This window comes from Triturus cristatus, chromosome 4_1 (genome assembly GCF_964204655.1).
Source record: "Triturus cristatus chromosome 4_1, aTriCri1.1, whole genome shotgun sequence".
In the NCBI taxonomy this organism is placed as follows: domain Eukaryota; kingdom Metazoa; phylum Chordata; class Amphibia; order Caudata; family Salamandridae; genus Triturus; species Triturus cristatus.
The window spans coordinates 1311574977-1311602941 of NC_140585.1; positions in this window are offsets into that span (position 1 = coordinate 1311574977).

Sequence of the window (27965 nt, forward strand, 5' to 3'; positions counted from 1 at the left end):
TAAAGTGCATGTCCTACTATTGAAGAAACATGCTCTAATCAGCACTATGTGAACATCTGGGAGCTTATTTATGAGAGCCCTGCATCACTTTTGCACCACGTAAAGTGGCACATGCGTGACACAGGGCTCTCATAAAGATTTATGAAGCCATGCAAAGCCACCCTGCGTGGCTTTGAGTGGCCTCATAAATCATGAATAAGGCAAAGCAGCGAAAATCGAGGTATTCCGTGTGCGTTGCAGTGGGTTTTCCCTTGCTACATACATGGACTTTGATGCTGCCCCAGATTTACAAAGTGATGCAAACCTAGGGACATGCCAAATGTGTACACCTTCCGATGTGAGGCAAAACGAGGAAAAATGTATTTATTTCCCCTCGTTTTTTTTCCTCTTTCCATGTGTGCTGCATTCTGCAGCACACATAGAAGGAGGAAAACGCTGCACAAGATTGTTGTTATGCAGGAAGGTGCCACTTCCTGCAGAAAAACAATCCTGCATGCAACACAGGCACCCTTGAACCATGGTACAAGGGTGCTTATGTTGGCACTAGGCAGCTGAGATGGCACCAGCGCAAGCAGAAAGGACAGGAATACACCATATTGGTGAAATACAGTGCATTTTTGCCATTTCACATTAATGAAGGGCATTAGCAGCAAAGTGCCTTGCTGTGCTGCCCTACACCAAGATGCCATCAATGAGGCCCCTGGTCTGTTTGTAACCATATGGCAAAATGAGGATGTGATTTACAGCTTGGTGGAGAGTTACTCCTTCCCAAATGGGCCAAATATCCGATCTGTCTTAGTCAGTGCCAGAGTACAATGCAGTTGTTATGTGGTGCATGGGATCCCCACCACAGTGTGACAGGGTAACCCATCTGCCAAACTATAAACCAGGTCCTGACTTTTTATACTTGAGCTTTGTGATTATACTTTTGAGGCTGTTATAGTGGAAGATATTGTAAGTGCTTTCTTTAATTATTTGTTTTAGGATGGCTCCACCTGCCTATAGTCCACTGACGGATAATAGATCATTGTAATAGCTGTTTGTGCCTGATTGCTTTTTCCTCAAGGTGTGCCAGAGTGGAGCTCTCAACCCGATTATCTTCTTCTGACTACAATGAATCCAAGGTGGGGCGTGTATTTTGCGTGTCATTAAAGACAATGGGGCAGATTTATGTTTCCTGGCGCATCCCTGCAAATCAGCAGGGATGCGCCAGGAAAGATGCGTCACGCAAGTTTACCCTTACAATGCAGCGCATCATGGCGCAAGGATAAACAGATGCGTGACGCATCTGATGGCATAAGGGCGGCACATTGCTGGAGTCGTGTTGCAAGCACGACGCAACTCCAGCAATTCTCAGGGGCTGCCCATACCGAACATGCTGCGTCATGCCTTATGCCTGCTTCAAGCAGGCGCAGGGTTTTGACGCAGCGGCATCGGAAAAGTGACTCAGTGAAATCTTGTAGATTTCACTGCGTCACTTTTCCGAGGCTTTTTCCGACGGAACGCCCACCCTGCATACATTAAACCTGACGCAGGTTTAATGTAGCGCAGGGCTTTACAACGTGACGCATCTCCCTAGATGCGTCACGTTGTAAATAAGGCGCAACATGGCGCATGGTTTACGCCGCCGCTGCGTCACAGAAGTGACGCAACGGCGGCGTAAATGTATCGCAAGGGTTTTGTAAATCTGCCCCAATATTCGGATTAGAAAGTCCTGAATGACAAAAATAGGCATTTACTTACAACTTTAGAAAGTTAGTTTTAAAAATTGCAACACATTAAAACAAATGGACCGAACACATTCTGGGCTAAGATATGATCCAAACCTTACTCTAGCGTGTATGAAATTATATTGCAATGAATAAATAAATACCGATAAACGTTGAAACGTCCATTTTCAGCAGACAGACAGAACCAGCATCTTCAGAATTCTTATTTACTTAGTAAATAATAGAAATAGCCAAGAGCACAAATGAACGGACAGGGAACTCCCCATTTGTAAATATGACTTTGAGGGTTATTTATAATTTTCAATCAATTTCAGAAGTGAACTCCTCATTGCTAAATAAACAGCAGATCTCTTTCCTCTGTTAGGTTTCCCTTTACTGGGTGCTGATAAGTTATATTAGGCTGTTTCTCTCCTCGAGAGACAATTTGTGAATGATGATGCTGCTTTGTCACACACCACATACTCCCCACGGCAATGAACTGATCCAATTGTGGATGATGCTGTGACATGATTGATGGATGCGGAAGAAGGAGGGAAAGTTTGTCACCATCTCACTTTTAAACCATCCATGTATCTGTCATTTTTGCACTAGTGACCCTGGACTAAAGTACTATGTGCCTGAAAATTGTGCCGCCCACTAATTGCTGCTTGCCATGACTTTTAAACATCAGTTATTTTTTTAGACTTTCAAATAAATGTGATGCTTTTTAAAATCTGGATTTTTGTAAAACTTTGAATTTCTCGGATCTGAGGAGTCGGTGGGTCAGGAAGGCTAGAAAGATCCATCGTCTTTGATGCCGGCGGAGTTGCATTTTTATTCCCGAGGTGAGACTCTGACATGTATTATGTGCACTGTGACAGAGAGGTCTTGAACTAAAGTAAAGTTTCTCTTTGTGAAAATGCTAGAATCTGTTTCTGACACTTCTTTGGAGCACAGATTCTAACTTAAATCGTTAGAACTATTTCCTCAATTTATAAAGTGATTGCAAGTGCCGAAATGTTTGACACTGCGTTGCTTTTTTTCATTTTGAAGTAGTGCGCTTTTAGGGCCTCACTTAATTCTTTTCATAGTTTAATGTAGCTTTACCACTGCCTTATGAAAGGAAAGTTGGACCTCATTTCTGTTTTAGGTCAGTAAAAACAGTCTTAGACTTAATAAAATAGGCGTATATTTCTTTGCTTAAGACACTGTGGACACTATATTAAGCAAATACAAATCTATTCAGTCAGGCCATCAAAGAACTCTTACATGGGTAGAGGGGGGAGAGCCACTGAAAGGTCTAGCGAGGGGGTCTGAATCCGGGCTCTGGCTCAGCTCGAGGTCGCGTTGGAAGGTCGAGCCCGTTACAAGCTGAGCTTTCTTTCATGTGGCTTCAGCCTGCCCTTCTCTTCTCCACAAGACGCGGCGTTCTGGCCGGAGCTGCCGACTTTGGAACTGCGGAACTTGGTTCAAGCCTGGGTGTCGGCGCAACATCCTGTGATTCTGGCCAAATGACTTATCTCATATGCCTAAAGAAGAATATAAACCTATATAATGTGAGTGATAATGTAAAGCGCTCAAATATCTCGTGATTTAGCGATCCAATTCCTTCCGGTCAAGTTTGCACTAGGAAAAATTGCACACAAAAAAATGGTGTGTTTGCGATCACGACGAGATAGGCCTATGGCTCAGGTCAGGACTATCTGTGGACCGTTTTCTCTACCTACCTCTGCTCGATCACTCAGGGCTGCTGCAATGTAAGCGGGGCGATTGTCATGCAGAAATGACGGTAGATCGGCTCTGTTTATGATGTTCTTGTATGGCTCAATCCTCAGCTCCCAGCTGGAACTACAGGCATGGCGGAGATTCTTGGAGGAGTAGGGGGTAGTGGAAAATAATAAAATAAAGACGCAGTAAAACATCAAAAAAGATAACAAAGGACTGAAAAGAGAGCAGATTAAAAGAAGACACAGGACATTGTCTAGCGGAGGAACCAAAGTTTTAGGGAAACTCAGGGCCTCATTTACAAAAAATTGGTGTAGGGCAGAGCTGCAAGTCTTTTTGCTGTGCTGCCCCACTCCAATTTCAAAGGGAAGGAATGCACTGTATTTACGAGATATGGGGGCATATTCACAATAACGTGTGATAACTACCCTAAGAGTAGCTTAATGCAACTCTCAACATTGCAGCCCATCGAGGGAAAATAAGCCCCTGTCAACGTGGAATTCACAACAATGCGGTACCATGCGATAGTTTGCCGAAACCGCAGACAATGACCGCGATACAACCACCTCGACAGAGATAAAAACACAAACCACAACACCAAAAAACATAGGATGGGCCCAAGCGCGAAAAGAAAACAGTGACAACCAGCGCGGGGGCAGCAATACACACGCCTAATGCGGGAAAAAGCATAAGAACAGCATACGGAAAATGCCACAGAAAAAAAACATCAACAGCGGAGTACCACGGATGCACCCTGACCGACTGCAGAGGATAACATATACACCACAACATCCAAGCACCATGGAAGAACAGAACCAACCAGCACACCGCATGAAGGAGACCAGTGGCAGACAAATCAGAGCCGCAGGAGCGACTCGCCCACCGTGCAGCATACGCACATAAGCAGAAGTGCACCTCGACATTGACAACATCCCGGTACAAACAGCAACCTCTCCACAACAGAACACAGGACACTACAGGTTCCACAAATGTGCACACCATGGCAAATCACACCTGAAACCTCAGGGACATAGAACATGACAATGTACAAGTACAACCTGTTACCGGCAAATATGTTTTAATCACACATGCATTGCTATCGGACATCCTCAATTATCCTACGATTGCCATGGATGGCCACAATGTGACGTGCTCATGAGAAGTAAGTGTCAATGATGGAGTTCCTACGGGCCATTCCTGCCGCAGCTGCAGTGGGATGTTGGCCACCTGCCCCATCGTCACCATCATCGTCCGGTACCTCTGGAACTGGGATCCATGGGGTATTGGTGCGAACACAGATGATGTGCAACACACAACATGCAACGATCATCTTGCACACGATGTCCGGGCTGTACAGGAGCTTTCCACCTGTGACATCCAGGCACCTGAAACTTGACTTCAACACGCCAAATGTGCATTCAACGATGCCCCTGGTGCGTATGTGGGCCGCATTGTACTGCCTCTGTGCGGGTGTGTTCAGGCTCGGAGAGGTGTCATCATCCAAGGGCAGAGTGCATATCCTTGATCACCTGTGACAGTGCAGGGAGAAACAAGTCAATACTTGGTTCGGCAGGATGTGATGGCTTGCCCACCAATACAGTGATGCCTGTGCTGGCTGTGTGTGGGGTGAGTGTAAGCCAGCCCTCAGGGAGTAGTTGGTGCTGGCAACAAATCCAACAGTCATTAGGCACTCAGTAATGCAATGTCAGTACTACAAGGGGGAATGACACGAGTCGCACAGGGCTAGTGGTCCCAGATGCACAGCGGCCGACACGGGCCCACCGACCGGGACGCTGAACTGCAGGAGACTGGGGTAGGGTCATAAGGGCATAGCAGGGTCTCGTATGTTTCATATGTGCCTTCCACGGAGTGTCACAGGGGAGAATATGGGAGCCTACCCCCAGGGCATGATGCAGAGGGCACATGCCAGCTGTGTCTGGCAACATGGCGCATACGAATGCCACAGACCCAGGCCCGACACCAAGTCCGTACTTGCCCATTGCTGATGAAAACCCCCGTGCCACAGGCTCAGACACCAACAATGTTCTGCCGGCCGATGACGGTCACTCATGACGCATAGGGTTAGTGGCACCACGTGTCGCAGGCCTGCTTAATGGAATTATGCCACACTGATCAAAGGGAGTCTGGTGCTGTGGCCGCTGCCACGGACTTGGGGCCACTGCCATTCAGGACTCAGGACAATGTTCCACATGTGAGAACTACTGGTCCGAAGAGGATGCCGGTGGAGCATGTCAATAATTATGGAGTGATGTGGGCCAGCGAGGTTCTGGGGAGGCTGCTGAGCACGCGTGACTGGGGCCTGGAGCTTGCACCGGCATGTGTTGGGCCCTCTTCGACACACAACGGTGTCGGCAGGTGAGCAGTGCAGCCTTGGGGCACTGCGGCATGCTGGGCTGGTCTGGGTATCAGCGTCCTGGGGTGCAGCAGGCGCAAGGGGTCGCAGGCCCCGCTGCTCACGGCGTTGGCCTCGTGGCGGACTGCGCAGCGCCGCCCTGTCAGTGACGTTGGCCTTTCCGGGAGGGAACCACGCTCTGCGCCGCGGTGTTTTTGTCCACACCCCTGTGCAGCCCTGGTGTACTCAGGGCCAACACACTACGCTCACGCCTACAGGGGGGGATGCATTGTGCGACACTTCAGCTATCTGTTCCACGGCTGGGGTGACATTGTTGCTGCCACTGCACATTACTCTCCAGTCACCAGCAGTTGTGGTCTGCATGGACATGTCTGTGGTTTGCATAGCCATGTCTGTCCTGCACATCCACACCTCACTTCTCGTTGTGTACATTCCCATTCACGGGTCACATGCATCCTCGCACATGGCTGCATTCCGCATCTCCACATGTTCAGCTCTTGTGTGGCTGTGGTGCCATGCAATATCTATATTGGGTGCAGGGGTAGCCCAGGATGACCATGGAGTGGTGTTGTTGTGTCTGGTAGGTGGTCGTGTAGTTTGACATGTTGTATATGGTTTGGCCATGTGTGCATTACTACAGTTGTGCGTTGTGTGTTGGTAGCTTTGGGTTGTGTGATGTGTTGATTTGGCACTTACCAACGAGCAGTCCCGTTCCATATGTGCCATCCTGGAGGCACTGGTTGATGATGGACTGTCGGAAGATGAAGGAATCATGCACACTGCCTGGGTAGTTGGCAACGACATTGGTGAAGAGTCCCCGGTGGTCCACTATTGCTTGCACTTTGATGGAATGCTGATGTTTTCTGTTGCGGTAGTGGTGTGCAGTATCCGCAGGGAGCACAAGTGGGACATGTGTGCAGTCGATTGCCTCCAACAAGGCCGGGAATCCGGCTATGGTGTAGAAGCTTTGCTTTGTCTCCAGCTGTTCCTGCGCAGTGTTGGGGAACTGAAGGTGCTGGGGTATGAAGCTGAGGATGGCATCCAGGACAGGTGTGATGAACTTTGATAGGGCTGGCTGTGAGACCCCTCCGACTCTGGCAGTTGTTGGTTGGAAGGTACCAGAGGTCAACAGATGCAGCACAGCCAGCAGCTTTGTCTGCGGAGGGATGTTGGTTGTCCGCTGTGTTGGTACCGTCAGCCTGTGGACAATGTGGGTCAGGATGTGGAGGATGGTTGCCCTTTTGAGCCTGCAGTGGGCAGTGACTTCCGCGGGCGTTGGGTCTGTGAGAGTGGTGCGTTTTTGGTAGGTCTGCTGTCTTACTCTGCGCTGCCTCTGTGGTGGTCCGGGGGGGTGTCCGGGTCCAGGGGGTGGTGGAGGTCCGGGGGTTGGCGGTGGGTGTTGTGGCCCTGTTGAGGCTCCGAGCTGCATGATGAGTAGCTCCATGGCGTCGTTTGTTCTTCGGGTGTGGCTATGTGCGGGGCTCTGTTGCCTACTGCAGGGAGTCGTCCGTCTTTACACCTGCTTGAGGCAGGTGTCAAATACCTGCGGCTACCGCAACTTATCGCATGGTTTTGACTCGCATCGCGGATCTGGCAGTTCGTTGTGAAAGTGGTTTTGTGGTCTTTTTTGCGTGTTTTTGCACTGGAACACCTACTCTGCATCTCATTAGCGTTAGTTGCCGGTGTCATCCGTGGCGTTGTTTTTTGCGGCTTCTATCGCAGGTAAATTGGTGATATCAGCTGTTACCACCAGCTTGTGAATGGTGCAATGAATTTATCACCACTTTGGCTGCGATAAAGTGCCGCTAACTCAGCAATAGATCCTTGTGAATATGCCCCATGGTGCATTCCTGTTTTTTGACCCAGCGGCAGTGCACAACTTGGTGCCTAGTGCCAGCACAGGCACCTTTGCACCATGGGTCTACGTTGGTGGCAGAATTATTTTTGTGCAGGATGGGGACACTTTCATGCACAAAAACAATCCCGAGAGGTATTTTCCTCTTTCTATGCATGCTGCAGAATGCAGCACACATGGAAAGAAGAAGTAAGGGGGAGAAATTAAAACATGTCTCCTCATTAAGCCTGCTTTGGAAGGTGTAAGATTTTGGCGCTGTCCCAGGTTTCATGTGATTTTGTAGATTTGAGGCAGCATCAAAATCCATTGGAGCTGCGTTGAAACACCCACCACAACGCCCATTGTGTTCCTCCATATTCATGAGCCCATTCAAAACCACACAGGATGGCTTTGCATTGCCTCATGAATATGATTAAGAGTCCTGCGCCACCCGAGAGTCAAAAAAAGGGACACTCAGGCAGCGTAGGACTCTTGGGAATAAGCCCCCCAGTAACTATAAATGTGCACTGTATCTTGCAGTTCAAAATACCACATCAGTCCAGTAAAAAGATTACAACGTTCTGTGTTTGATCTGCCGGACACTGATTTCAAACCTGGTGGAATAGTTAAATTGGCTCAGCGTATGTGTAGTGATCTGCCACAGATTCCTCTTCACATTTCAAAACACTATGGGTACTATACACCTCAGCAGTTAAAGAGGTATGGGCTACGAGAATCAGACTATTGCACCAGATGTAAAATACGTGATGCTGATTTTATGCATTTGGCTTGGCTTTGTGGGAGGGTGCACGTTTTTTTAGGAGCAGGTTACCAAGACCCCATCTGATATCGTATTGGAACCGGTGGAATGTACACCACAGTTGTGCTTGCTGGGCCTTGCAGGGCATCTGCAACCACACAATAGGAAATTGGTTTTGATCCCTTTGCTCCTGGCTAAGAGAAAAGTGGCCCAATACTGGGATAGTAGAAATGCTCCACGACAACAACACTGGTTGAAAGGTGTTACATAGTGTAGGGATCACCTGATGTGCTATGCTGTAGAACTTCCTTTGCCGTCTAGGCCCAAGGACTTCTTGGCACTATTCAAGTCCTATCTACTGACTATAAGTGAGGCAAACTCTCCTAGTACAGTCACTGACGACTAACCTTGCAGTTAATATTAAGTAGATACATGTATGTCTAAGAATGTGTGCAATGTTGATGGACCACTGGTGTATAATGCAATTTTTGTTTTACTGTCATAGATGTACCTGCCTTGTCCTTATGGTTTGTTGCAATATGATGTTGTAATCATATAAGAGTAAAAAAAAAATCCATACAGTGCTCTTTAATGCTTTTTTAATGATTGGTGTGATTGGTTGTTCTACTACATACCTACCATTATTGTCATAATAAAATATCAAGGACAGAGTATTGAAAATAAGTGCATTTAGGGAAGTATAGATTTACTATTATTAACTTCACATCTACGCACCTTGAAGATGTATGTATTTATATATATATATATATATATATATATATATATATGCCTCCAGCTGCCGTCAGTTGTTCACTGAACTTCAATTCCCAGCAGGCATTGTCCCGGTAAGTATGGATGACGGAGCCATGATATACTACTGTGAGTGCTTGTGTGCCCAGCAAGGGGGGGAGAGGGCAAATGTCAGCCGAGTGAATCCCACAATCCTGGTGTTACGAGCAGCCTCGAGTCCCCAACGCCTCTACCACAGGTGCTAGATCCAAAAGCAGGCCGTGGCGTGCTTTTGGATTTATATCATGGCTCCGTCATCCATACTTACCGGGACAATGCCTGCTGGGAATTGAAGTTCAGTGAACAACTGACGGCAGCTGGAGGCAATAAATAACGGAGCCAGCCACACTCCAACTAATGGGAGCGCCGCAGAACACCAAGGGAGGAAGCGAGTGAAACCCGAAGCAACTGGGCGTCTGACGAAGGCATTAGCCGAAATGCATTATGTCTGTGTTGTTTGGTGAATTAAAGGCTGCCAAGAGATTCCCCGCTGTGTCTTCTGGTCCTTCTATACGGAGGGAGTTGTTTATATATATATATATATATATATATATATATATATATATATATATTTTCCATCAAGATGCCTTTCAGCTTCAAAGATGCACTCGACGTTTGGCCTGCCACCCGGCCTAATAAGTGACTGCCCGCTCCGTTTCTCACATTTTATTTCATTTGCCTGACGCGTTTCGAGATTCTTATCTCTTCCTCATAGGCTGTTTATGGATTTCACGGAGCTATCCTTTTACTGATTGGATAGCTATATGCATGTCATTAGTGAAGCATGCTGGGGTTGGTAGTCCCATAAAAAAGTTCGTATTATTCCCTTAGTGGGTTCCGTGGTAAACCATCCTTTTTAAAACATTTTTTCTTTTCCTTTAGTAGGATTGCGAGTTCCGAAGCGATCCTCATTGCACTGGCCTCACGTGCTGCCTGGGTTAGGTTACGTTCCATCCCACAGCCTCTCCTCTTCAGGAAATGGTGCACCTTTCACGGCAAGGCGGCCGTGTACACATGTTTTCCATCAAGATGCCTTTCAGCTTCAAAGATGCACTCGACGTTTGGCCTGCCATCCGGCCTAATAAGTGACTGCCCGCTCCGTTTCTCACATTTTATTTCATTTGCCTGACGCGTTTCGAGATTCTTATCTCTTCCTCATAGGCTGTTTATGGATTTCACGGAGCTATCCTTTTACTGATTGGATAGCTATATGCATGTCATTAGTGAAGCATGCTGGGGTTGGTAGTCCCATAAAAAAGTTCGTATTATTCCCTTAGTGGGTTCCGTGGTAAACCATCCTTTTTAAAACATTTTTTCTTTTCCTTTAGTAGGATTGCGAGTTCCGAAGCGATCCTCATTGCACTGGCCTCACGTGCTGCCTGGGTTAGGTTACGTTCCATCCCACAGCCTCTCCTCTTCAGGAAATGGTGCACCTTTCACGGCAAGGCGGCCGTGTACACATGTTTTCCATCAAGATGCCTTTCAGCTTCAAAGATGCACTCGACGTTTGGCCTGCCATCCGGCCTAATAAGTGACTGCCCGCTCCGTTTCTCACATTTTATTTCATTTGCCTGACGCGTTTCGAGATTCTTATCTCTTCCTCATAGGCTGTTTATGGATTTCACGGAGCTATCCTTTTACTGATTGGATAGCTATATGCATGTCATTAGTGAAGCATGCTGGGGTTGGTAGTCCCATAAAAAAGTTCGTATTATTCCCTTAGTGGGTTCCGTGGTAAACCATCCTTTTTAAAACATTTTTTCTTTTCCTTTAGTAGGATTGCGAGTTCCGAAGCGATCCTCATTGCACTGGCCTCACGTGCTGCCTGGGTTAGGTTACGTTCCATCCCACAGCCTCTCCTCTTCAGGAAATGGTGCACCTTTCACGGCAAGGCGGCCGTGTACACATGTTTTCCATCAAGATGCCTTTCAGCTTCAAAGATGCACTCGACGTTTGGCCTGCCATCCGGCCTAATAAGTGACTGCCCGCTCCGTTTCTCACATTTTATTTCATTTGCCTGACGCGTTTCGAGATTCTTATCTCTTCCTCATAGGCTGTTTATGGATTTCACGGAGCTATCCTTTTACTGATTGGATAGCTATATGCATGTCATTAGTGAAGCATGCTGGGGTTGGTAGTCCCATAAAAAAGTTCGTATTATTCCCTTAGTGGGTTCCGTGGTAAACCATCCACTACCAACCCCAGCAGCCTTGATCACATGTAAAGTGCGCACCCAATGAGTGTCAATATAAAAGCCTGGTTGAAACAAATGATGGTATATCTGTTCTCCAGATAAAAGATCTCCGGTCTGCAACCCTCGCAATGAGTTTTCAGTTGTAGCGCGGGGACACGCTTCTGCGTAACCATGCGCTTTATAAGCTACCCTTATTATTATAATACGGCAGTCAAAAGTATCCACCATATTGAAGTGGTTGTAAAAGTAAAGGATAATATCCATAGTAGATTCAAGGACATTGCTCAACGATGAAATTACGGAAAATGACTGTAATGTAAACATAAAATATGAAAAATCAAGGCATGGATTACTGTAAAAAAGATAAATGTAGATAAATGTAGTGTACATAATCCACATAGTGACTGTCAGACGTAGATACAAACGCTCACATGATTGTTGTAACAAAGTGAGAATATATAAATCACCATGCACAGGGGCAGAATTCAGTCGCTGAAAACACATAATTACCATGAACAGTATCTTTATCCCATTGCTCTAACTCTAGAATGCAACCAAGGAGATAGCAAGGAACAAATAAACCAATGACCAGGTATAGAGAAAGATAGTTGTTCTCGGTGTGCCTGGCATCAACTGAAAAGAGTTTCAAATGTACACCTGACTTACATTGCGTACACCTGGCAGGTTAAATTACAATATTGATAAAGAAAAGAAAACTTTATCAAACACATCAGTGTGTAATGTCCCACGGGATCCTAGATCTTAAGTGTTGGCATGGTGCCCAAATGCTACAAGGACAATGGGGACATGAAAGGACAGGTTGGAGTCGGTGTACTGCCTATACTCCACAAAACCTACCAATTAACGTTGTGAGGTCTTACACTAATTTGTCGACCTACACTAATGGCATGGTGCCTAGTGGTTCACAAATCCAATGAAGAGGGAAAACGTGCAATATGGATGCAAGATATTTCGAACCTAGCTCAGTTTAAAAAAGGAGACAAATCCAAATAGATGCAAGGTTTCAAAGAAAAAAGACAGGGTCCCACCTACCAACCACTCACATGATCACAACCGTGCAGAAGGATTTCTGGCTAAGTGATGTTCTGGCGTGAAGACGAAGAAAAGGGTAGGGGACCTTGGAAGGTGATATCAAGTGAATGGGCCCCTTCCTTTCCTCCTGCAAAAGAAACAAAAGAAAACAATTAAAGATTAAAAATGGTGACACACCATCCGGGACTAGAATTTCTCAGATGGTACATCTAGTTGCAACCTAAAACAGAAAAATTATTTATACAAATAGTATACAGTTTCTGATGCACAAAGTATATATATCACATAGGAACATACATGTGGAGTAAAGCTTAGAAAATCTGTACTTACCTGTTGATATTTTGGATTCAATATTATTTTATTTATTTTATTTTATATATCGCAAACTTGGCTCGAATCGGGTATCAGAGCGCTTTACATAGCACAGTTGCATTACATGAGGACACAATAATTTTTTTTTTTTTTTGTTAGGCACGGGGAGGTTAAGTGATTTGCCCAGAATCACAGGATGTTCAGCGTCATTGCCGAGACTCAAACTCAGTTCCCCAGATTCGAGGTTGACTGCCCTAGCCGTTAGGCCAACTCCTCTCTCCAATATTCGGTCCTCAATAATCTGTGCCATTGATATTCTGGTTTTGATATTCAGGGTGCACTGTGTGCGATTCTTTGTGTAAGAAAATGTGAATATTTATATGGTACAAATGATAGCACAGTCAATCACCTTTCGAAAATCAACTCTCTGGGCATATTCTCAAGAACGTGTGATAACCATCGCAAATTTAGCTTAAAGCAACTTTGAATATTGCAGTCCATCGCGAGAAATCAACACCGTCTTAACGTCCAATTCCAAACCCGGCGGCACCAGGCAATAGCAGCAGGATAACGCGCCAAATGACCATGTAAAAAACAACGCGACAAACAAAAAATGCGAAACACGAATACCTAAAATCAGCGAAAACCAGTGTCAGGCCTGCAATTCCCACGCGTCATGTGGGAAAATGCACTATAAAAGCACCAAAAAAACCACCAAAACCTATTAAAACTGCGTATCACCATCGATGCATCCGGACCGAGTGCAGAGGACAAGCCTAACTCCACAAGGCCCACGGAGGACCAGCCAGGAGCCCCGTGTTCGGGGAAGGGCAAGGAGAAGAGGAAGAGGAAGTGGAAGACAGGGTTCAGTGCCCAGGAAGACCGGATCATCGCCACTGAGGTGACAGAACACCATCAACAACTGTTCGTCACCTCCACTGCGGCACAGGCAACCCAAACTGAAATATAGAAGTCCATCACCTCCAAAGTCAATGCAGTCGGAGGTCAATGGAGGAGGTAAAGAGGTGCTGGCATGAAGAGGAGAAACTCGCTGCCAACAGGAAGGCAGCAAGGGCGACTAGAGGTGGGCCTCCTGTGCAACAGAAGGAGCTGGATGTGCTGGAGCAAATGGTGGCCACAGTCATCAGTGTGGAGTCGGTGGCAGGAGTTGGGGGCCTGGACACAGCTCGAAATGACCTGACCCAAAAGCAACAGGGTGAGTAACCACCAGGGTCTGGGGGACGGGGGGAGATGGGCACAATGGCACACATGCACAATTATGTGTATCACACTGCACACCCATAAGGAATGTGGAACATGTCCCTGACACCCTTGGCACACTGCAGCACACATAGGAACACCAAGTAGGCCCACCTCCACTATGTGCACATATGTGCCCCCTCCAAATCACCAATGACACAACCGAGTCATTGACATGTGATGAATACAGAAAAGCAGTGGCTGTGTGAGCCACACTGACTATGCAAGTGACACTGCATGCCCGATAGCATGGCAGCAGCCAAAATACATGACATGGTGCACGAATAGACATGGAAGTGGCCCAGTGCGGATCACATCCGTAAAGTAGCAGGCCACACTCTTACATATCCACGTGCACCCAGAAAACATGCCATCCAAAACACACAGCAGACGAACAAAATCAGTCCAAGCGCACATATGACCCAGGTCGCAAACATTTCAGCCCCCGAAAAGCACACAATTCAAAGGCACACCGCCTCAAAGGGATATGGGTACACAAAATCAGAGCTGCAGGGGCAACTCCCCCAAAATGCAGCACACACACATAGCAATCACAGAACATCAGCAATGACGGCAATGTGGTTTAAAGTGCAACACCTACACCACAGGACAGAGGACACTACAGGCTCCGCTTGTGCATAGTAACTGGCTACTCACATCTGGCATTGACTGACACTGTGTGATGATAATGTACGGGTATTACTACACATCCATCATGTACTCGAAAATCCCACTGTCTGCCATCAAATAGCCAGCTCCAACAAAACAGTCACAATGTGCATTCTCTTGCAGTCTGTATGTAAACATCTGCAAAGCGTCAACATACAGGGGAAACTCTGTCAACCTGCATCTCCCCATAACATTGCAGAAGGACATTCAACACTAACTGCAGAGCAGACCACAAACCCCATCAGTGATGATGAAGAGGACAACCTCCAATGGATAATGGACAGTCTCCGCAGCCCACCCTCAGGAGCAGGGCAGGCTAGCTACCTCGAGGTGACCCCACCCCCTGCACAGGACACATAGCAGGAAACACACACCACCACGGCTATCTCTCAGGACCCCCACAAACAATACATGGAATTTCAATGCCGTGTTTTGGTTTGCCAGGTGGAGTTGGTGGATCAGCTGCGGGTGGGTTTCGAGCTCGTGGCAGCCAAACTCGAGGCCATACATGGGTGTCTGAGTCCTATCAGGGACCATGAAAAGTCCCTTATGGACACCCCCTGTTCGCACCAAGCTCATCCACAATCCTTGACTGACCTCGCAGGGGCCATTACTCGGATACAGGAACTGTCTAGTCAGACAGGCACCAGCGATGACAGCACATAGTTGGCACAGATGCGGAGGACAATGGAGACCATGGAGCAGATGCAGGCTGGAAGTAGGGCTGCCACGGCTGAACACCAGTGAGATGTAGCTGGGATCTTCCAGGCCCTGCAGCTCATCATCTTGCCATTGCTGCCACTGAGCCAGTCCCAGATAACCGCAGTGGAAACTTAGACACACACATCTCCAACCCCTGATGCGTCAGTGGCACACAGTGAAGCAGCCCCATCATCTTTGCACCCTGATGTGTCAGTGGCACCCAGTGATGCAGCCATTAGACCGCCACACGTACCGGACACACCGGACACAGAGGAAGTATCAGAGGGGTAAGATGTGGATGGTAATTACTGTGTGAGGAAGGAGGTAGTAGCATCCATCACCACCAGATGGCCTGTTCCTGCCTGGTTCAGCCCTATGCATCATGCCCTAGGACAACACCTCCCACTGTCCCCCGGAATACTCTGCGACATCCACCTAGACCCCGACATGGACTGTCACATCTTCACTTCTTGACAATTACACAGCAATCCTGCTGCGGACTGCACTCTCCCTCTTCCCAATCACTTTACAATCCCCAAAGGACTCTGGTTGGCCCACCACTGGGCTTACATGTTATGTGGGCTTGGATGGCCATGTACAGCTCCAGCTCCATCATTCACCAGAATATGAATAAAACATTCTAAATCACACAGATGTGTCATAAAATATGTTCACTCATGTGTGGAAGTATGGCTGGATATATGGATGTTGGATCTGGGGGTCTCTAGTTGGCAGGGTAGGTACCACTGTCCAAGTAGGGACCCTTGCTTCTAGTCAGGGAAAGGGGGATACACTGTTAAGATAACCCCTGCTCACCCTCTAGGTAGCTTGGCCTGAGCAGTCTAGGCTATCAAAGGCAATGTGTAAAGTATTTGTACCCACACTCACAGTAACACAGTGAAAACACCACAGATTTACTCCACACCAGTTTTAGAAAAATAAGGTATCTTTACTAAAAACTTCACAAGACCAAATACTACAGACAAACCAACATACAATTAAAAAGGTTACTTCAAAAATAGTTCAAGAGTTTGCAGAAAGTACTCCAGGATGTCAAAATCAGTGTCCTGCACAATGCGACTCTCAATGCACAAAATGCGACACTCTCGTGCCCAACAGTACCTGTCGTTGCGATAAGGTTCCCAAAAGCTATAACAAGGAAGATGGCAAAGGCGATGCGATACTCCTGAGATCCTGGGGAGGCTTTGCAGAAGCCCTGCTTCACGCAGCAGAGGTGGATGCGCCGGCTCCGATCTGTAGGGGGAGGATGCGATACCTTTGGCTTTCGTTGCGTAGGTTTCTTGGGGGGAAGCTTCACGCACAGGTTCGAAGCGACACTCTTCGATGTGGTGCGATGCGTGGCGCAGCGTTGCCTTCCGGCGCCGCAGCTCTCGATGCGCCACGGAACGGGACTCTGCGTCGACGCACGCAGCGACTGTAGACTTTTCACGCACCGGCAGTGGTGCGGCCCGCAAACTGGTTCTGCGACGACCCTCGCAGCGTCAGGAATCTTCTCGCACCGGGACGATGCTCGACGCACTCGGCGATGCGGGGACCCTGCGTGTTGCGATGGTGCCGCGATGAAATTTTCCTCGCACTCTCGTCTTGTTACACACAATCGGATGATGCGTTGGGTACCAGTCACTCTTGTTCACGCTTCTGCTTCCCAGCTCCCAAACACAGCAAAACGACCTCCTGAGGCCCCAAGACTGGGCAAGCACTCCAAGGCAGGTCAGAACTCTCTCAGCAGAGTTCCAGGGGAGCTGGTGGTGAAGTCCTTTTGTTCCTGGGACTTCTTAACAGGGAGCCAGCTCTTCTCAGGCCCTTGGAGATCAGAATCAAAAGAAGGGGACACAGCAAAGTCGTTCCCCTCTCCTTGGCAGCAAAGCAAAACAGCAAGCAGGCAGTTTTCTCCTATTCAGTCCTTTCAGCTTTCTCCTTGGCAGAGGTTTCTTCTTAGTTCCAAAGTGATCTAAAGTTTAGGTGTCTGGGGTCCTCTTCTTATACCCCTCCAAGTCTTTGTCTCTTGTGTTTCAGTGGGGGGATTCCCCTGCTCAAACCGGTTCCTGGGTGTGCTCTGCTCTGGAGCACCTGGTTCCTTTCAGAGTGAGGGGCAGGGTCGTTAGACGCTCAGCAGGAGGTGGAGCCTTCTTTGTGCCAGCAGAGGCAGAGTCCTCAGCCTGGCCAGCAGGGGGTGGAGCCAGCTTTGTGTTGGCAGGGGCAGCCCTATTCAAACCCAGGGACTACTCCTCCCACCCATCTAAGGCAGATCTCCCTATTCACCCTGCTGCTGACTCATCCAGGCTCCTGGAGCCACCTAGCCCATCACATGACACCCTTCAGCCAACCAGCACACAGGCACACAGGAAGGTTAAACAGGAGAATAGCTACTTTCTAAAAAGTGCTATTCTCACACAGTGAATTTAAAAACCATCTTGCTAAAAAGATGTATAATTAAATTCTGAACACAGAGATACCAAACTTGGATTTTCTATCTTGCCCTTATGGGAAGATAGGCATGTAAACAGCCTTCCCCATTCTATCCGATGGGCAAGATAGCCTCTCAGCAGTGAAAAACTAAAATGGCTGTAATTCACTACCAGGGCATGTTACACACCTCAGTACATGCCCTACCTTTCAGGTACACTGCACCCAGCCCAGGGGGGTACCTAGGGCCACCATAGGGATGCCTGACATGTACAGAAAGGGAAGGATAAGGCCTGGTCAGTGGGTACACTGGCCAGGTCGACATGGCAGTCCTGGACTGCACATAGGCACTGCAAGCAGGCCTAAGACATTATTTTAGCGCTACTCCTGTGGGTGGCACAATCAGTGCTGCAGCCCGCTAGTAGCATTTGAATCACCAGCCCTGGCACACGCAGTGCACTTTACTAGGGGCTAACAGGTGAAACAAATATACCAATCATGGATGACCAATCAATATAACAATTTACCAAGGGAGCACTTGCACTTTGACACTGATCAGCAGTGGCAAAGTGCCCAAAGCATCTAAACCAGCAAAAACGAAATCCAGCATAGCATCAAAAATACAAGAGGTAGAGGCCAAAAGTCAGGGGTAACCACGCCAAAGATGCCAGGTCTAACACGTGTCCCCTCCAGCTGAAAGTGGGGAGAACTACCCACCCTCTTGGGAGTTCTCATCGCTAAGGCGGAAAAACCTGGACAGACCATCAGCGTTGGCGTGTTCTGTACCGGGGCGGTGTTCCACCGTAAAGTCCATCCCCTGTAGGGAAATGGACCACCTCAACAGCTTAGGATTCTCACCCCTCATCTGCATCAACCATCTGAGGGGCCTGTGGTCCGTCTGAACCCGGAAGTGAGTCCCAAACAAGTAGGGTCTCAGCTTCTTCAGCGCCCAGACCACAGCAAAAGCTTCCCTTTCAATCGCACTCCACCTCTGTTCCCTGGGAAGTAGCCTCCTACTAATGAAAGCTACAGGTTGGTCCAAGTCCTCATCATTTAGTTGTGAGAGCACCGCTCCCACTCCATGCTCAGAAGCGTCTGTCTGCACTATGAATTCCTTGGAGAAGTCAGGCGCCTTGAGTACAGGTGCTGTACACATGGCCTCCTTCAGGACATCAAAAGCTTCTTGGCAGGCACTGGTCCAAATCACTTTCTTCGGTAACTTCTTGGAAGTTAGTTCTGTCAAGGGAGCAACAATGGTGCCATACCCCTTGACAAAACGGCGATAGTACCCGGTGAGTCCTAAGAAGGCTCTCACCGCTGTCTGGGCTTTGGGGGGTTCCCAAGCCCGGATGGTATCTATCTTGGCTTGTAGGGGCGCCACCTGGCCGCTTCCTACCTGATGTCCCAAATACACCACCGAACCCTGCCCTATCTGGCACTTACTGGCCTTGATAGTGAGGCCTGCTTTATGCAGAGCCTTCAACACTGCGCAGAGGTGTTGCAAGTGTTCTTCCCAAGTGGAGCTGAACACAGCAATGTCATCCAGATATGCGGCGCTGAATTGCTCCAGCCCGGACAGTACCTGGTTGACCAGTCTCTGGAATGTGGCAGGGGCGTTCTTCAACCCAAAGGGCATGACACGGAACTGGAAGTGCCCCTCTGGCATTGAAAACACAGACCTCTCCTTGGCCCCATCAGTTAAGGCAATCTGCCCGTACCCAGAAGTTAAATCAAACGTACTGAGGTAGTTGGCAGCTCCCAACCGATCCACGAGCTCATCAGCTCTGGGGATGGGGTGTGCGTCAGTCTTCGTGACAGCATTGAGCCCACGGTAGTCCACACAAAACCTAAGTTCTGGAGTGGCACCTGGCACAGCAGCTTTCGGTACAAGTACCACTGGGCTAGCCCAGGGGCTGCTGGAGGGCTCAATCACCCCTAGCTCCAACATCTTAGAAACCTCCTTCTTGATGCTGGCCCTGACCTTGTCAGCCACCCGGTAAAACTTCTGTTTCACAGGCATGCTATCTCCCGTGGCCACGTCATAGACACACCAGTTGGTGATACCGGGGGTCAGGGAGAACAGAGATGCAAACTGACCCAGCACATGGTGACAGTCCCTCTGCTGTTCTGGGGTCAGGGTGGGCGAGAGGACCACTCCATCCACTGACCCATCTTACTCCTTAGCTTCCAGGAGGTCAGGAAGAGGATCGCTATCCTCCTCCATCCCTGCATCTGTAGCAAGTAGCATTGTTATTTCAGACCTCTCAAAATTGGGTTTGAGGTGGTTCACGTGTAGGACCCTCATGGGGTTCCTGGGAGATCGCAAGTTGACCAGGTAGGTCACCTCACTCTTGCGCTCCACCACCTCATATGGCCCAGTCCACTTGTCTTGGGTCGCGCAAGGCTCCACTGGCGCCATCACCCACACCATCTGCCCAGGTTGAAATTCCATCAGAGTGGTATGCTGGTCATACCACCTCTTCATCTCATCCTGGCTGGCTTCCAGGTTCGCCTGAGCGAGGGCCCGGTAGCGCTGTGTCTGGTTGCGGATGGCCAGCACATAGCTGAACACATCCTGAGGGGTTTTCCCAGGGGATTTCTCCCAACCCTCCTTCACCAGACTGAGAGGTCCTCTAACAGGGTGCCCGTACAAAAGCTCAAAGGGACTGAACCCTAGAGACTTTTGTGGTACCTCCCTGTAGGCAAATAATAGGCATGGCAAAAAGACGTCCCACTTCCGTCTCATGGGCTCTGTCAGCCCCATGATCATGCCCTTCAGGGTCCGGTTGAACCTTTCAACCAACCCATTTCCTTGAGGGTGGTAAGGAGTGGTGAACTTATAAGTTACCCCACACTCCTCCCACAGAGACTTCATATACCTGGAGATGAAGTTGGTACCCCGGTCAGATACCACCTCTTTGGGGAAACCCACACGGGAAAAGATCTCCATCAACGCACGGCCCACCACCGGGGCTGTGGTTGTCCTGAGAGGGATAGCCTCCGGGTACCGGGTGGCATGATCCACCAGGACCAGGATGAACCTGTTGCCTAAGGCGGTCCTGGGGTCCAGTGGCCCCACAATATCTATTCCCACCCGCTCGAAAGGGGTGCTCACTACCGGAAAAGGCTGAGGAGGGCCTTTGCATTTTCCTCCAGCTTTGCCACTTGCCTGGCAAGTCTGGCATGATTTACAAAAGGAAGCGACGTCCGTCTTCATCCTGGGCCAGTAAAAGTGGGTGGCAAGCCTTTGTCGGGTCTTGTCCTGCCCGAGATGTCCTGCAAGCGGCACGTCGTGAGCCAGACCCAGTAGGAAGTCTCTGAACCCTGCGGGTACCACCAGGGTACGTGATCCACTGGGCTCAGCAAACCTAGGCTCACTATACAACAAGTCATTCTCCCAGTAGAGAAAGAAGTTCTTCGGATCAGCACCTGCTGCCTGGTCTGCAGCCTGGTGCCGTAGACCTTCAAGAGTAGGGCAAGTCTTCTGCGCACGGCAGAACTCCTCTCTGGAGGAACCACCCTCTTGCTGCCAATGGGTCAGCTCAGGTATGTCTCCCAGCTCAGCTACCTGTTCCCCTGTAGGCTCCAGGGCATCTCCCGCAGGTTCTGCTCCTTCCTGGACCGTGGGAACAGTGGGGGTGGACGCACCACGCCCCTTGCCCTTCCTCTTTCTGGCAGGGACCTGGGCCACTGTTTCAGGCTCCAGGTCTGCTTCACAACCCTGTCTGGCTGCCATGGACCGAGTGGTCACACAGACCCACTCAGGCAAACCCAACATCTCCAAATGAGCCTGGCGTTCCACCTCCTTCCACGGGGAACTCTCCAGGTCATTACCTAGCAGTCTACTGGCATGGATGGACTCACAACAACTCTGAGAGGACCTGAGACCCCCCCCCCCCACTCAAAGGGAACATGTGCTACCTTGCAAAGGCGCACAGAGTTGTCAGCTGACACTACTGGGTGAAGTACGTCTGGAATGATCAGCTCCTCAGGGACCCACTGACACCTGACCGTAGTCACACTGGCTCCAGTGTCCCTGAGAGCCTCCACCCTCCTCCCGTTGATGGTCACCCACTGCCTGTACTTTTTAGTGTTATCAGGGACAGGGGTTTCCTGGACCATCTCTGTGTCTCCTAAAGAGACAAGGGACATAACTGCTAAACCCTCCAAATCACTAGAAATTAAATCCCCCCCAAAAGCTACACTAGCTATACCCGGTGTTGGAGCACCAGTGGGTGCCTGGGATTTCTTGGGACACACAGGGGCTTTGTGACCCAATTCCTGACAGTGATAACACCTAATGGGACCCTTGTTATCCGACCTGCCCTTAGGGGGCCAGGTTGGTTTGGGTTTTGACTTGGGGGGCTGGGACTGGTTACCCTGGGAACTATTTTGGGGCCCTTGTGAGAACTCCTTTTGGTTACCCTTGTCCCCCCCACTCTTCTGCTGGGGACCCTGCCCACCTTTGGCAATGGTACCCACAATTCCTCTGTGGACCCTGGTACTGGTCCAGCGGTCCGCCTCCTTAGCAAGCTCAATGGGGTCCGTCAACTTGCTATCTAAAAGATGCTGGCGCAGCTCTGGAACACATAGACTACTCAAGTGCTCCCAACTAATTAAATGTAACAACCCCTTATAATCAGTTACCTTGCTGCCCTTCATCCAACCTTCCAGTGCCCGCGAGTACAGATTCACACACTCCATCCAAGTCTCAGACTCTTTCTTCTTGGAATTCCTAAACTGCAGTCTATACTGCTCTGGGGTAAGTCCATACCTGAGACATAGGGCCTCCTTCATATTGGGATAGGTCATGGTACCTGCTAATTCTAAGGGCTCTAGAGCACTCCTCTCAGAAGCCTCAAAATGTTTCCACAGGCCCGCCCCCCAATGCTGTTCAGGCACACCATTCATCCTCAATGCAATTTCATACGATGTGAACCAGGCATAGATATCCTCACTCCTGTTATAATTCTGCACTAAATCTTTGGGGATATATACTTTACCCCCCTGCACCGGCTGTGTGCTGCCACCATTTGAACCGGACTCCACCTGCTTGGCCTTGATGTCCAGCTCCTTCATGCTCAACTCATGAGCCAAAAGCAATTTCCTTTCCTCAAAAGCAAGGGCATTCTTCTTCTCCTCCTTTGCCATTTCCATTTTCATTTTCATTTTCATTACTTCCAGCTCATGTTCTCTGATTCTTTGATTCTCTTGTAACTCCTCTGCTGGGGAAAGACCCCTGCTGGAATGGTGGCTCCCCGCCCCGCTGGTGGGGTTGCCCAATGGCAAATCATCTGCCCCAAACCCATTCCCTTCATTATCATCATCTGCTTCCTCAGCCTCTTTAGCCTCCCACCATGTTTTCAGAATCTTCTGTAGCTCTTCCTTTCTGGCGTTGCTTTTTATGGGACAACCAAAATTCTTGCAGAACTGCTTGAGCTCCTCCACCTTGTATGAACACAGATCTCCAATGGTGAACTCTAGCTCTCCTTCTACACTGGCTGCTTTCTCACTTGGAGCCATGATAATTCAAGAGTTACCTCAAAAATAGAACCAACAAATCAACAATCAGCAGTATGTGGCTGTGTAATGGTCTGCTCTCCTAGTGATGTACACCAATTACTGTGGGTCAAGTACAAATACAAGTTCAATCCTCACCGCTGACCACCAATGTTAGATCTGGGGGTCTCTAGTTGGCAGGGTAGGTACCACTGTCTAAGTAGGGACCCTTGCTTCTAGTCAGGGAAAGGGGGATACACTGTTAAGATAACCCCTGCTCACCCTCTAGGTAGCTTGGCCTGAGCAGTCTAGGCTATCAAAGGCAATGTGTAAAGTATTTGTACCCACACTCACAGTAACACAGTGAAAACACCACAGATTTACTCCACACCAGTTTTAGAAAAATAAGGTATCTTTACTAAAAACTTCACAAGACCAAATACTACAGACAAACCAACATACAATTAAAAAGGTTACTTTAAAAATAGTTCAAGAGTTTGCAGAAAGTACTCCAGGATGTCAAAATCAGTGTCCTGCACAATGCGACTCTCAATGCACAAAATGCGACACTCTCGTGCCCAACAGTACCTGTCGTTGCGATAAGGTTCCCAAAAGCTATAACAAGGAAGATGGCAAAGGCGATGCGATACTCCTGAGATCCTGGGGAGGCTTTGCAGCAGCCCTGCTTCACGCAGCAGAGGTGGATGCGCCGGCTCCGATCTGTAGGGGGAGGATGCGATACCTTTGGCTTTCGTTGCGTAGGTTTCTTGGGAGGAAGCTTCACGCACAGGTTCGATGCAACACTCTTCGATGTGGTGCGATGCGTGGCGCAGCGTTGCCTTCCGGCGCCGCAACTCTCGATGCGCCACGGAACAGGACTCTGCGTCAACGCACGCAGTGACTGGAGACTTTTCACGCGCCGGCAGTGGTGCGGCCCGCAAACTGGTTCTGCGACGACCCTCGCAGCGTCAGGAATCTTCTCGCACCGGGACGATGCTCGACGCACTCGGCGATGCGGGGACCCTGCGTGTTGCGATGGTGCCGCAATGAAATTTTCTTTGCACTCTCGTCTTGCGACACGCAATCGGATGATGCGTTGGGTACCAGTCACTCTTGTTCACGCTTCTGCTTCCCAGCTCCCAAACACAGCAAAACGACCTCCTGAGGCCCCAAGACTGGGCAAGCACTCCAAGGCAGGTCAGAACTCTCTCAGCAGAGTTCCAGGGGAGCTGGTGGTGAAGTCCTTTTGTTCCTGGGACTTCTTAACAGGAAGCCAGCTCTTCTCAGGCCCTTGGAGATCAGAATCAAAAGAAGGGGACACAGCAAAGTACTTCCCCTCTCCTTGGCAGCAAAGCAAAACAGCAAGCAGGCAGTCTTCTCCACTTCAGTCCTTTCAGCTTTCTCCTTGGCAGAGGTTTCTTCTTAGTTCCAAAGTTATCTAAAGTTTAGGTGTCTGGGGTCCTCTTCTTATACCCCTCCAAGTCTTTGTCTCTTGTGTTTCAGTGGGGGGATTCCCCTGCTCAAACCGGTTCCTGGGTGTGCTCTGCTCCGGAGCACCTGGTTCCTTTCAGAGTGAGGGGCAGGGTCGTTAGACGCTCAGCAGGAGGTGGAGCCTTCTTTGTGCCAGCAGAGGCAGAGTCCTCAGCCTGGCCAGCAGGGGGTGGAGCCAGCTTTGTGTTGGCAGGGGCAGCCCTATTCAAACCCAGGGACTACTCCTCCCACCCATCTAAGGCAGATCTCCCTATTCACCCTGCTGCTGACTCATCCAGGCTCCTGGAGCCACCTAGCCCATCACATGACACCCTTCAGCCAACCAGCACACAGGCACACAGGAAGGTTAAACAGGAGAATAGCTACTTTCTAAAAAGTGCTATTCTCACACAGTGAATTTAAAAACCATCTTGCTAAAAAGATGTATAATTAAATTCTGAACACAGAGATACCAAACTTGGATTTTCTATCTTGCCCTTATGGGAAGATAGGCATGTAAACAGCCTTCCCCATTCTATCCTATGGGCAAGATAGCCTCTCAGCAGTGAAAAACGAAAATGGCTGTAATTCACTACCAGGGCATGTTACACACCTCAGTACATGCCCTACCTTTCAGGTACACTGCACCCAGCCCAGGGGGGTACCTAGGGCCACCATAGGGATGCCTGACATGTACAGAAAGGGAAGGATGAGGCCTGGTCAGTGGGTACACTGGCCAGGTCGACATGGCAGTCCTGGACTGCACATAGGCACTGCAAGCAGGCCTAAGACATTATTTTAGCGCTACTCCTGTGGGTGGCACAATCAGTGCTGCAGCCCGCTAGTAGCATTTGAATCACCAGCCCTGGCACACGCAGTGCACTTTACTAGGGGCTAACAGGTGAAACAAATATACCAATCATGTATAGCCAATCAATATAACAATTTACCAAGGGAGCACTTGCACTTTGACACTGATCAGCAGTGGCAAAGTGCCCAAAGCATCTAAACCAGCAAAAACGAAATCCAGCATAGCATCAAAAATACAGGAGGTAGAGGCCAAAAGTCAGGGGTAACCACGCCAAAGATGACAGGTCTAACAATGGACAATGATAGCACAAGAAGGTACACCCTGGAGAAAAAAAAACATCAATGCGCATATTTATCCCTGAGACACATGGCCAATTGGATGACTGTGAAGGTGAGTACTAGCTGTGTCCCCATTGCACATCAAAAGCAATCTCACAACCCCCGAACAAAGGCACACGTCCATGTATTGAATAGGGCTGTGTGTAGCAATGACCAAATCGGTAGCAGGCCATGAGTGGTGTCCTACATCACGTGACAACAGAACATCAAGTTGCATACCTACTCACACACATCTGTGTGGACACATTCTGTTCTGATTAATGACATTGCTCCACATAGTCAGAGGTTGGACACCATACTCACATTGCTGAAGACACGTAAGTGCACTGGTCTGACAGCAACTATCCCAAAACAATGTCTGGCTCACAGAGGTGGAACTGTCAAAATGGACCCACCCCCATTGTACATGCATCAGTCAGACCCTCCCTGTGTAGGGACGATGCTTATTGTGGCACACGAGTGGACATTCTCATCAACACTCCTCACAGTTAGACACCAGTGAAGTTACGTAGACTTTATTGGCATGTGCGTGTCAGTACGGACAAAGTAAGGGCCACAATAGGCAGAGACATGCTTAAGACACTTGCACGCAGCATGGGAACCTTTCGAGGTGCAGGAAATGGGGAGGCAGAGATGAACACCAATCATTACAGATGGCAACGGTCTCAGCCCACCTTGCCTTGCTGGATGAGTCGTGTGTTGTTTGGTGTCTGCCCATTGCCCCGTGTGAGGGGGCACGACTTACAGCCCATGGGGTCTGCATAGTGCTCTGCCACTGGATTGTCTGCTCATCTGACAGTGGTCAGGTGAAAGGGTCCGACTAGGTCACATGTCGTGCTACATTGCCATGTGTGTGCTCTCCCCCCAGCAGTGTGTCCGAATTGGTAACGTTGCCAAACGACGCTGTGCTGCTCCGACCATGGAACAGCATCACCTTGCACAGGTGTGTGTGTACACATGCGTAGTTCCACACACATGCATTCATAGTGCAGTTGAAGGCAGACATGTCCTCTGTTGTTGTGAGATATGTGAGCATTCCCCAACAAGGTTTTGGAACCTGTACTGTGGGTGACAATCCGATGTGGCTGCAGGAATGTAGTTACTCGTCCTTGAATGCCAGCGCGGCCTCATTTGTAATGTTTTCCAATTGTACGTTGTTGTTGGGTTCAAGAAACATGATTGTGAGCCAATCTATTAACTGGTCCGGGCAAATGTGCTAAGTCCACACCGTTTCCCCAATCCGCAACACAACCCAATAGGGGAGTGCCTCGATGTGGTCACTGCACACGTGGAGTTGTGCAATCTCTCATGTGCAACTGCCAGCACATAAGGCAAAGATTAGTGCATCCCATGCACAGGTATACCGGTGACACTCCTGTTCATGGGCCAACAGGGGGCACACTGGCAGGTCATAATCCAATTCAGCTACCATTGCATTGGATAGGCAGACCTCCATGGGCCACTCAAATGTGCATGATCGACAGTGGAACCAGGGCTGGGCGCAGGTGCCGTAGACAAGACGGAAACTCAGACGGTAACTGATTTAAAACACTGCCATTGGCAGGGATCCCAACAGATGCAGCATTCGTGCACGGTACAGTTGCACATGACAGGGGTTGTGCATGTGCCCGGGAATGCCTGCCATTGTGTTTGTTGGGCTTGTAGCACCGGCACTCCTCAGACCGGCGGAAGTTCGTTGGACGATATGCCACAGCTCTGGGCAATGAGTAGTATGTGTGTGCGAAGTTTGGACATATGGGTAATTTTTTACTTATGTGTCAAAGGCATCTCTTGTAGGTGTAGGTCGTGCAGAGACAAGTGTGTGTGGGGTGTGGGCACATTGGTGTTTCATTAGCGCAGTTCATGGTGTGGGAGTCGTCGGAGGCTGGCATGGTATCTCACGCAGGCTGTGCCAGCCGCATTCAGAACCAATGTCGGGGGTTGGCTCGGCCTTCAGCCATGTGTGTTGGGACAAAGGGGCTTCATTCCAGATATCAGTCTGACTACTGCTTGCATTTCTTGAATGTGATGTGGACTTC